At 42.6% G+C, this 12441-nt stretch overlaps 1 protein-coding gene across 18 annotated transcripts in view; it reads right to left on the reverse strand.

Moving 5' to 3' along the window:
• Nucleotides 1-12441, reverse strand: part of MAGI2 (membrane associated guanylate kinase, WW and PDZ domain containing 2) — a 1187450-nt gene that overhangs the window by 995176 nt on the left and 179833 nt on the right. The window lies entirely within an intron of this gene.

Below are 12441 nucleotides of genomic sequence, written 5' to 3' on the forward strand. Positions count from 1 at the left end.
AAAGAATCTTGGCCCGAAAGAGCATGAATTTTAAAGTACGACCAGTCTGTCTGAGACAGACAAGAGGAAGAGAAGAAGGAGGAAGACAACAAAGATAAGACACTGTTTATGTAGATAGCTCTTTCACAGTTGTTTATTTCATATCAGCCTAAATAATTTATTATTAAATGTGATCAGGTATCCCTGAGCGACACAACCAAACTGTGGCTGATTTCTGGTCAGTGTCACAGCAGAAGTGGATAATATGGGTGGTGGAGCAAAGTAGTAGGCAGGGCTGACGTAATAGGATGCTATAGGAAAAGTAAGGAGAATTTGCTTTTAATTGTTATTTAAATAATAAAGTTAAGGAAAATAAGGACATGCCCAGTTTTGTTTGGGATCCCAGAGAAGCCTCTGGAAGGCTGTTTGGCTGCATTGTGACAGAATGTTTATAAATGTCTCTTTCTTAAATTATAAAGGTCTCTCCCTTGCTGTCTGGCACATATCAGGACCTGCAGTTTGTGGTCCAATGTTTTAACGCAAACATCCAACTTTACAGGTGCAATAATATAAATCAAAGCATGCCTGTTCTCTATATAAAGAAAGCGTCTCTCTGCTGTGAGTCTTGTAACAACTCAAAACAAGTTTTAGACAACTGTAAGAAAGCTACGAGGAGATAAATTTGTTAGTCTCTAAGGTGCCACAAGGACTCCTCGTTGTTTTTGCTAATACAGACCAACATGGCTACCACTCTGAAACCTGTGAGAAAGCTAACACACTTAAGTAATGGAGCATGCAGTACTTAAGTAATGGATTAATTTAAAGGACTACACTGCGACATCACCTTCTGCCTAGTGTACTTACCAAGTCACAATCTCCCTCCTGACTCCTCTGCTGCTCTGGAAAGACGACTCAACTGCCATCAGGTCTATGTCCAGCACAGCATATGTTCCCCACAACACATAAATAGCTATCTTGGCTAGTGCATTGTGGAGGATGGAGCCTTAGTTCCACTCACTCCCTGCACTGTTCTGCCCCCACCCATCCACCCGCATGAGATGGAGATATGGCAACTCTGAGGAGCTGCTTCTCCTCTTATACTCCTGTGATGCAGATAGCTCGTGGAAGGACACAGGAAGCCATTTCTGGGCCAGGCTGTGCCTTGTCCTGCAGAAGTGTCAAGATGGTATATGCTGACCTATACTATAATCGCACCTTTATTTGCGGCGCAGACACACTAAGACTATGTCTACACTAGGAGCCAAGGATTTGATTCCGCGGCTCCTGCAGGCACACACATGCTAGCTCTCATCAAGCCAGCATGAGTATATATAGCAGCATAGCCAGGGTAGCGCAGGTAGTGGCAGAGGAGGCAGGGCTGAGCCGTGATGAGTACATACCCGCTTGAAACCAGCGTGTGCATACCCAGCATGGCTCAGCCCTGCCTCCACAGCTGCTCCTCCCTGTACTACCAAGGCAACCCAAGCCAGTGCAAGTACATGTACACAAGCAGGGGAATCACATCCCTGGCCCATAGTGTAGGCATAGCTTAAGAGCCATACCCCTACGACCCACCACTCTCACAGATCTTGGGAGACAGGCCAGTCCTTGCTTACAGGCAGCCCCCAAACCTGAAGCAAATACTCACCAGCAACCACACACCACACAACAGAACCACTAACTCAGGAACCTATCCTTGCAACAAAGCCCGTTGCCAACTGTGTCCACATATTTATTCAGGGGACACCATCATAGGGCCTAATCATATCAGCCACACTATCAGAGGCTCGTTCACATGCACATCTACCAATGTGATATATGCCATCATGTGCCAGCAATGCCCCTCTGCCATGTACATTGGTCAAACTGGACAGTCTCTATGTAAAAGAATAAATGGACACAAATCAGACGTCAAGAATTATAACATTCAAAAACCAGATGGAAAACACTTCAATCTCTTTGGTCACTCGATGACAGACCTAAAAGCTGCAATTCTTCAACAAAAAAAACTTCAAAAACAGACTCCTATGAGAGACTGCTGAATTGGAATTAATTTGTAAACTGGATACAATTAACTTAGGCTTGAATAGAGACTGGGAGTGGATGGGTCATTACACAAAGTAAAACTATTTCCCCATGTTTATTCCCCATCCCCAACTGTTCCTCAGACATTCTTGTCAACTGCTGGAAATGGCCGACCTTGATTATCACTACAAAAGGTCCGTCCATCCATCCCACCCCGCTCTCCTGCTGGTAATAGTTCACCTTACCTGATCACTCTCCTTACAGTATGTATGGTAACACCCATTGTTTCATGTTCTCCATGTATATAAATCTCCCCACTGTATTTTCCACAGTATGCATCCAATGAAGTGAGCTGTAGCTCACGAAAGCTTATGCTCAAATAAATTTGTTAGTCTCTAAGGTGCCACAAGAACTCCTTTGCTTTTTAAGAATACAGACTAACATGGCTGCTGCTCTGATACCACTCCTCATGCATCTCCACAAGGCCAGGTACTACCCTGCTCCTTGAACTCCTGTTACACATGGACCAAGGGAGTCCAGCGCTGACAGTGTTAATGGACTTCCCACAGGAAAGGTAGAAAAGAGGGGCAAGACAGCCTTCACCCAATCTGGCCAGCAGAATCGGGGTGATGTGCGGGAGAATGTGCATAATACTCTATCACAGAATTGCCTGGCATTGCTCAGTGCATTGTTATTATCAGGAGTGTAAATGTGGTAGGATCTGAGGCTAAAATAGGGAAAGAACAAGTTAAGAATTACTTTGACAAGTCTTCAGGTCAGCGGGGCCTGATGAAACATCCTAGAATACTTAAGGAACTGGCTGAAGAGATCTCTAAGCCATTAGCAATTATCTGAGAATTTATGGAGGATAGGAGAGATCCCAGAGGATTAGAAAAGTACCTATTTATAAAAAGGGGAATAAGGACAACCCAGGGAATTATAGACTAGTCAGCTTAACCTTAGTACCTGGAAAGATATTGGAGCAAATAAAACTATCAATTTGTAAGAACCTAGAAGAAAATAAGGTGCTAAGTAACACTCAACATGGATTTGTCAAGAACAAATCACGTCAAACAAGATGAATATCTTTCTTTGACAGGATAAGCAGCCTCATGGACAGCACGTAAGCAGTATATATATGACATATTTTGACTTTAGTAAGGCTTTTCATACTGTGTCACAGGACCGTCTCATAAGCAAACTAGGAAAATAGAGCCTGGATGAACCTACTATAAAGCAGGTGCACAAGTGGTTGGAAAAAACTGTACTCCGAGTATTTATCAAGGATTCACAGTCAAGCAGGAAAATCCACACCCTGAGCAATGCAGTTATACCGACATAAATCTGTAGCGTTGACCAAGCCTGAGTGGCTCCCGGAAGCTTAGCCAGGATTTTATGCGGACTACAGGACTCAAAGTCCCTGAAGGAGACTTACCTGATATGGTGTTGGGCCTGCCCTGCCCTCTTCCATCTCCCATCAAACCATCATCAATCTGGGGTTTTCACAATACCATGCCTCTTCTGGGTCTTGTGGATTACCCTAAGACAAACACTCAAAACCTTCCAGCCCTCTTCTCCATGCTTAGTGAATTTTCATTTTATAAACAGACTATAGCATCCATAAAGTCCTCCTCTAGGTTCAAAGAATTTCCAGCCCCTTACCAGTCCTTTCCCTTCATTATAGCTCTCCCTGTAGGGGGACAGCCCTTCACAACTACCTTAGCTGTGGTTTCTCCCCAAAAAGCCTCCTACTCCCTGCAGCTATCTCCCCCAGGTTTTCTGCCTAGGAGCTCTGGAGAGCTGCCCTCTACCCAGAAAGCCCCACAAGCTCTCAGGCCCAGATCTACAAAAGGGACATAGGCACCTAAACCCCACAACTACAGTTTCCAGATCCCTCATAGAGCTATATTTTTCTGCATGCCTTCTCACAGAAAGGGCAGGCCGTGGAACAGGGCTAGCTGGCCCTGGCACCTCACTACCCTGAGCAGGAAAAGACTACCTTATCACAGTCCTACGAGCTACAAAGCTATGCGTGGTGCTTAATGGCTGACAGAATGGAAGTTTCATTTTTGTGCTGTTCTCCCTTTTACCAATGAAAAACAATACCTTTGACATAACAGGTTCCCCTTTAGTATTTTAAGACTTTTAAAATATCTTTTGAAGATAGAAGTTATCATAATCATAGCGAATGGTAGTTTAGGTACAAGTGATCATGACTTGATCATATTTATAATAAAGTCCATACCAGAGTGTGAAGGAAGGGGCGTGGGGGGGGGAACGCGCGCACACACACACACCCCTTTTGATAATGCCCATTTCACAAAACTAAAAACAATTATGAGCCAAATCATCTGGGAGGAAGAATTTAATTAAAAAATGTGAATGAAAATCAGGAATCACTTAACAACTTAGTACATGCCCCAAAAGCCACAATCAAGACAGAAAACCAACTTGGTTTAGAGGGGAAGAGAATGCAGCTATATAAAAAAAATGGAAGAAAGGGATTAATAGTAATGAATATAAAAGTCAGAAGTTAGGCATTATAGAAAATTAATAAGGCAAGCCAAGGGACACAAGTTGAAATCTATTGTCTGCAGCGTTAAGGACAACAAAAATCATTTTTTCAAAAAACATGAGGAAGAAAAAGAAGTGACAGTGTTATTGGTACATTACTACATGGAAAAGGTAGAATAATAAATAATGCAAGAAAAGCAGAAGCGTTCAATAAATTGTTCGGCGTTTGGGAAAAACAGATGGTATAGTCTCAATGATAACACTCTTTCCATTCCATTAGTATCGCTGAATGAAATTAACAGAAGATACTAAAGTTAGACATTTTCAGATCAGCAGGCGCAGTTAACTTGCACCCAACACTTTTACAAGAGCTGGATGAGGAGCTCACTGGACCGCTAATGTTAATTTCAATAAGTCCTGGAGCACTGGGGAAGTTCCAGAAGCCTGGAAGAAAGGTAATGGTGTGCCACTTTTCAAAAAAGCTAAACAAGATGACCCAGGTAGTTACAGGCCCGGCAGCCTGCCATTGATCCCAGTCAAAAATAGGTGTTATATGAGGTGATATATGAGATTTGATTAATAAAAAAGGAGGGGGAGGGTAATGTAGTTAATACAAATCAACATGGATTTATGGAAAATAGATCCTATCACACTAACTTGATATCTTTTTTAGATGAGATTACAAGCCTGGTTGATAAAAGGTAGTATTGTTGATATAATATAGTTAGACTTCTATAAGGCATTTGACTTAGAATCATATGATATTTTGATTAAAAAGTAGAATATATGATTAAAATGGCAAACACTAAACATATCTCAAAATGTAAATGCAAAACAGGGAATTGTCATCAAGTGGGTGTGCTTCCAGTGGGGATTTGTTTTTGGCCCTACACTATATAACATTTTTGATCAATTACCTGGCAGAAAACAAGGTCAGCACTGATATAGTTTTCAGAGGACACAAAAACTGGAGAAGTGGTAAAGAAAGAGGACAGGTCGCTGATTCAGAGCATTCTAGATCACATCGCCAACAATGCGCGTTTTAATATGGCTAAATGTAAAAGTATACATCTAAGAACAAAGAATGTAGTTCATGCTTACAGGATGTGGGATTATACTGGGAAGCAGCGACTATGAAAAAAGATTTGGGGGTAGGGGTGCATGGTGGATAATCAGCTGAACATGAGGGCCACAGGGGCGTCATGGTCGGGCCACAGGGACATGCTGGCCCCTGCTTCCCGCAGCTCCCATTGTCTGGGAATAGTGAACCACAGCCACTAGGAGCTGTGGGGGGCCATGCCTGCAGATGGTCGATGTAAACAAAAAGTCTTGCAGCCTGCCAGCAGATTACCCTGATGGGCCAACCCCTGGTATAGTGTTAAATTATACCAGTAATTAGTATTGATTTATTTATTTCTCCTGAAGAAAAGAAGTGTGTATGAAGTTGTCAAAAAAACAAACAAACAAACAAAAAAACAAACAAACACAAAGTGTCCATGAACTAGTGTGGTTTAGTAGAGACATCTTTAAACAACATGTCTCTCTTCCGATCTGTAATTGATTTCCCTCGTACATTTCTGCACGTTACCCATGTCTCTGTAGAATGGCAGCCCCACTTCTTCCAGTCAGAACTCGACTGATGAGATTCTGTTTTTAATCAAAGCTTCATCAACTACTTGGGATGAAATGCTGAGGTCTAAATCTTCTGTTATTGACTTTAATGGGAATTCTGAATCAGTGAGAAATGCAGGATCTGGCCCCATATTTGTAAAATGGTGACCATTCCCGGGGCACCCAGGGTTGAGAGGCTCCTCACTACTACCAATGAGGAAACCTTGTCTGTGGCTGCCATGTTCTACTCCACTGACCATGGGCAACACAACTACCTCATCTATACACCTATGCTACGATGACCAGACAGCAAATGTGAAAAATCGGGACGGGGGTAGGGGGGTAATAGGAGCCTATATAAGAAAAAGACCCCAAAACCGTTCCTATAAAATCGGGACATCTGGTCATCGTAACCTATGCAGGCCCCACTATCTCTACAGGTCAGCAACAGGCACACTCCAACCCCTCAAGCCCTCCTGGCATCTCCCTGTTCCACTGGGGACATACAAACAGGCATCCACTGCAAGACATACAATGCCCAATACACTCATGATCAGACAGATAGATAAGCGCCCCTTTCCTCTTGCTTGAAAGTAACCTAAGACATGTCACCTCCTGGTTATATCATTTTGCAATAATCTGACCACCAGTGGGCTATTGGCTCCTGTAGAGGCTTCACATGCCATCCTTTAGTGAAGTATTTATGCATATATCCAACCCAAGGATATTTGTGATCCCTTAAAACTCTAAGCACTCCCTGCGTCCTCTGCCAGTTGGCATTAAAGATCCTTGGGTCACAAACATTCAGTTTTTATTTGTCCTACAAGAAAAAAGGACCAGACAGCTGTTCCAACTGCCAACCATTGGATCATAGAATCATAGAATATCAGGGTTGGAAGGGACCTCAGAAGGCCATCTAGTCCAACCCCCTGCTCAAAGCAGGATCAATCCCCAATTAAATCATCCCAGCCAGGGCTCTGTCAAGCCTGACCTTAAAAACTTCTAAGGAAGGAGATTCCACCACCTCCCTAGGTAACGCATTCCAGTGTTTCACCACCCTCCTAGTGAAAAAGTTTTTCCTAATATCAAACCTAAAACTCCCCCACTGCAACTTGAGACCATTACTCCTTGTCCTGTCCTCTTCTACCACTGAGAATAGTCTAGAACCATCCTCTCTGGAACCACCTCTCAGGTAGTTGAAAGCAGCTATCAAATCCCCCCTCATTCTTCTCTTCTGCAGACCAAACAATCCCAGTTCCCTCAGCCTCTCCTCAGAAGTCATGTGTTCCAGACCCCTAATCATTTTTGTTGCCCTTCGCTGGACTCTCTCCAATTTATCCACATCCTTGTAGTGTGGGGCCCAAAACTGGACACAGTACTCCAGATGAGGCCTCACCAATGTCGAATAGAGGGGAACGATCACGTCCCTCGATCTGCTCGCTATGCCCCTACTTATATATCCCAAAATGCCATTGGCCTTCTTGGCAACAAGGGCACACTGCTGACTCAAATCCAGCTTCTCGTCCACTGTCACCCCTAGGTCCTTTTCTGCAGAACTGCTGCCTAGCCATTCGGTCCCTAGTCTGTAGCTGTGCATTGGTTTCTTCCGTCCTAAGTGCAGAACCCTGCACTTATCCTTATTGAACCTCATCAGATTTCTTTTGGCCCAATCCTCCAATTTGTCTAGGTCCCTCTGTATCCTATCCCTGCCCTCCAGCGTATCTACCACTCCTCCCACTTTAGTATCATCCGCAAATTTGCTGAGGGTGCAATCCACACCATCCTCCAGATCATTTATGAAGATATTGAACAAAACCGGCCCCAGGACCGACCCCTGGGGCACTCCACTTGACACCGGCTGCCAACTAGACATGGAGCCATTGATCACTACCCGTTGAGCCCGACAATCTAGCCAACTTTCTACCCACCTTACAGTGCATTCATCCAGCCTGTACTTCTTTACCTTGCTGACAAGAATACTGTGGGAGACCGTGTCAAAAGCTTTGCTGAAGTCAAGAAACAATACATCCACTGCTTTCCCTTCATCCACAGAACCAGTAATCTCATCATAGAAGGCGATTAGATTACTCAGGCATGATCTTCCCTTGGTGAATCCATGCTGACTGCTCCTGATCAGTTTCCTCTCATGTAAGTGCTTCAGGATTGATTCTTTGAGGACCTGCTCCATGATTTTTCCAGGGACTGAGGTGAGGCTGACTGGCCTGTAGGTCCCAGGATCCTCCTTCTTCCCTTTTTTAAAGATTGGCACTACATTAGCCTTTTTCCAGTCATCTGGGACTTCCCCGGTTCGCCACGAGTTTTCAAAGATAATGGCCAATGGCTCTGCAATCACAGCCGCCAATTCCTTTAGCACTCTCGGATGCAACGTGTCCGGCCCCATGGACTTGTGCACGTCCAGCTTTTCTAAATAGTCCCTAACCACCTCTTTCTCCACAGAGGGCTGGCCATCTATTCCCCATGTTGTGATGCCCAGTTGTTAGTGAAGACAGAGGCAAAAAAAGCATTGAGTACATTAGCTTTTTCCACATCCTCTGTCACTAGGTTGCCTCCCTCATTCAGTAAGGGGCCCACACTTTCCTTAGCTTTCTTCTTGTTGCCAACATACCTGAAGAAACCCTTCTTGTTACTCTTGACATCTCTCGCTAGCTGCAGCTCCAGGTGCGATTTGGCCCTCCTGATTTCATTCCTACATGTCCGAGCAATATTTTTATTCCTACATGCCCGAGCAATATTCCTACATGCCCGAGCAATCTTCCCTGGTCATATGTCCAACCTTCCACTTCTTGTAAGCTTCTTTTTTATGTTTTAGATCCGCTAGGATTTCACCGTTAAGCCAAGCTGGTCGCCTACCATATTTACTATTCTTTCGACTCATTGGGATGGTTTGTCCCTGTAACCTCAAAAGGGATTCCTTGAAATACAGCCAGCTCTCCTGGACTCCTTTCCCCTTCATGTTAGTCCCCCAGGGGATCCTACCCATCCGTTCCCTGAGGGAGTCAAAGTCTGCTTTCCTGAAATCCAGGGTCCGTATCCTGCTGCTTACCTTTCTTCCCTGCGTCAGGATCCTGAACTCAACCAACTCATGGTCACTGCCTCCCAGATTCCCATCCACTTTTGCTTCCCCCACTAATTCTTCCCAGGTTGTGAGCAGCAGGTCAAGAAAAGCTCCCCCCCCAGTTGGCTCCTCTAGCACTTGCACTAGGAAATTGTCCCCTACGTTTTCCAAAAACTTCCTGGATTGTCTATGCACCGCTGTATTGCTCTCCCAGCAGATATCAGGAAAATTAAGGTCACCCATGAGAACCAGGGCGTGCGATCTAGTAGCTTCTGCGAGTTGCCGGAAGAAAGCCTCATCATGCTATACCTTTCGCTGCAAGACTAAAGAACTCATTACCAAATATTTTTTATAGGTTGTGACCAAGTCACCCCTTAATCTTCTCTTTGGTAAACTAAAAGGACTGAGCTTCTTGAGTCTGTTCCTGTAAGGAGAACCAGCCAGACACTCCACTTGGTAGGAGCAGCCAAAACAGGGACCTTGGGACATTCCAAAAAAACCCCAAACAAACAAACAAAAAAACACATAGTCTAGCCAAAACTGTAGTTTCTCTTCTTTTTGCTCATTGGATAATTGCTCCAACACTCTCCCTCACAGTTTCTCCACTCCTCACCATCCCTTCTTATCCCCTTCCTTCCCATTTATCTGATTCCCTCCTAACTAAACACACACACCCACACCCTAGATGATCACTGGGATCCCTCAGCCTTTGAATCTATGAAAATGAACATGGTGTTTGCTACCATCACATTGTTCACTTTGCTTGAATGTTACAGCCTCTCTTCCACATTGCATCGGTCCTGTCTATTTAGATTTTAAACTCTTTGAGGCAAGGACGGTCTATTACTCTGCATTTGTACAGCACTTAGCACAATGGGGCCCCACTTCTGGTTGGTCCTTTGGCACTACTGTAATAGATAAACAATAACCTTTGACACAATCGCTGCTAATACTATTTATGAATCACCTGCCATTATGCTTCAGTGTTGGTAGGTGTTAATCAATGGGAATTTGCTCTGCAGTTCTGAAGAATTACTGCTTCCACACCATACCACACCAGATTCCCTATCAAATGCATATTCAGAACTTCAACTTGAGTCTTGTAGCATAACTGGCTGTTTCAGGAATTTGAAAAGATCACAGCAAACCATACAGTGGACTAAACAATCATTTAATTACTGTTTTAGTTTTATAATTCCATTGTTTTTATGCAGTAATCAGGCTAGAGAGAAACAGTTTTATCTGTGTATCTAAATATGATTGTACAAGATTATAAACATGCGAGTTAAAAAAAATGGGAGACTAATCTATGTAAATTAAGATGCTTAATTGAGCCTGGTTTGTAACACTCTAAATTGCTTACTCCATTTTCTTCAGATACACAAAACACACATTTTATGCCCCAATCATGCAGCAGCGCTGTTAGGAATTGGTTATTATGAGATAGATAATTATACCCCTGTGGAATCTGAGGTACTCAGCTGAACTGTGCAATACAGATGAGGTGAGAGATTATTTCATAAATGCTGTAGCATAACAGATGTCCGCAATAGTTACTTTTTGGTCATTGTCAATAGTCTTACCAAACAGACTACAAAGAATTGATTGATAAAACTGATAAAAATAACTATTTGGAAAATTCAACTTCTGTTCCTGTAAGTGAAGAGAACCTTCATTTTGGGTCCAGCATAAAGCACTTGCTTAAACAAAATTCTCAGTGAAGTACGTACAGAATTAAAACTATTAAGATTTGAGCTCTTAGTAAGCGAAGTTTTAATTTCCTACACAATTGACGTGAACATTTTTTAAAAAGGGCTGTCTTGGACAACATTTTCTTTCTATAAATAGAGACAAACTATGGATAAATTCTTCCTGTATTCTTTTAGAACTGCTGGATAGCAAACAACTGAAAACAGGCAGTAATTTAAGACAACGCCCTGTTAAAACATTTTGTGGTGAAAACTTAACTACCATCATAGTTAAGGGACTCAAATACCACTCTGATGAGTGGGATATAAATTCCTAGGAAGACAGAAATAAAGCAGATTAACCAATGTAAGAAGAATTTTGCTAGCTTTATTTAGGGCATTATCTTCTCGCAACTTACTTCTATGGTATGCTGTGCAGGTCACAATCTGGATTTTCCCATTTATTGTTATGCTGTCAGAAATAATACCAACAAATAGTACTGCAATCAGATTAATTAGTTTCTTATCAAAACAAGGAAAGGGGATGGTAATGTTTAAACTGGATATATTAAATTGGACACAAAAAATGATTTGAGTAGTGAGAGACATGCGGGATCCTGAACTTTAATCATTAAAGATTCATAAACACAGTATAAGGAGTAGGGATGATTTGGTTACATTGCAATGCAGAAAATTCACTTGTTTTACCTAAACTCCCTCTGCAGTTTCAACAGGATAAATAAATTCATCTTCAAGGACCTAACCCAAAGTCCATTACAGTAAAGTAAAGAATTCCATTGAGATTAGACTTTAAGAATGATTTTTACAGTGTTTTACTGTGTTGCTGTGTGCAGTTTAACCAGCCATTGTACTTCACACTAGAATTGGCTGCACTTCAGTGGTGGGTTAAATGATCCCTTTGTATTCTGTATATTAGGTTAACTTTATAGAGCACAATGGTCTCTTTTGGGATGAAAGACACTGTAGGTGTCAATTATTGGTTTATGAATCAGGTTTTCATTAACACTAGAAACTTTACAGCTACCCAAAATCATAGACCGCTATTAGCACAGTGTGCGCTAGTAATAAAAGTGTTGATTTATGGCAATGGAAGAAAACACACAATACCCATTACTAAACTTTTGGAAGCAGCAGGACTGTCTGACCCCTGAAATTGGATACTTGACCTGCAGATTAAATATTGAACATTTAAGTGCCAAAATAAGTGGTTCTTTAAATGTTTTCCTTACATCACTAGATGTCACTTTCTCACAGCTCCTTTAGGGATTGAAAATCATACTTTAAGCATATTTAAAAGGACGGATGATCTAAGAAAATGCCTCAGTTTAAATGCTAGCCATATTAGGAGCTAAATCATGACCCAGCTGCTGCAGCTTGGGGAAGTAGACTGCTTGCACAACACATCCTCTGTCAAATGACTCCTGCTGGCCAGGGCAGGATTCCTCATGACAAGACCCGAGCAAGTGTACAGTGTGCATCTACCCGCTGCCAACTGCTGATTGAAGGTGCTTAGTGGGATTTTCAAAA

The sequence above is a fragment of the Lepidochelys kempii genome, chromosome 1 (assembly GCF_965140265.1).
Source record: "Lepidochelys kempii isolate rLepKem1 chromosome 1, rLepKem1.hap2, whole genome shotgun sequence".
Classification (NCBI taxonomy): domain Eukaryota; kingdom Metazoa; phylum Chordata; order Testudines; family Cheloniidae; genus Lepidochelys; species Lepidochelys kempii.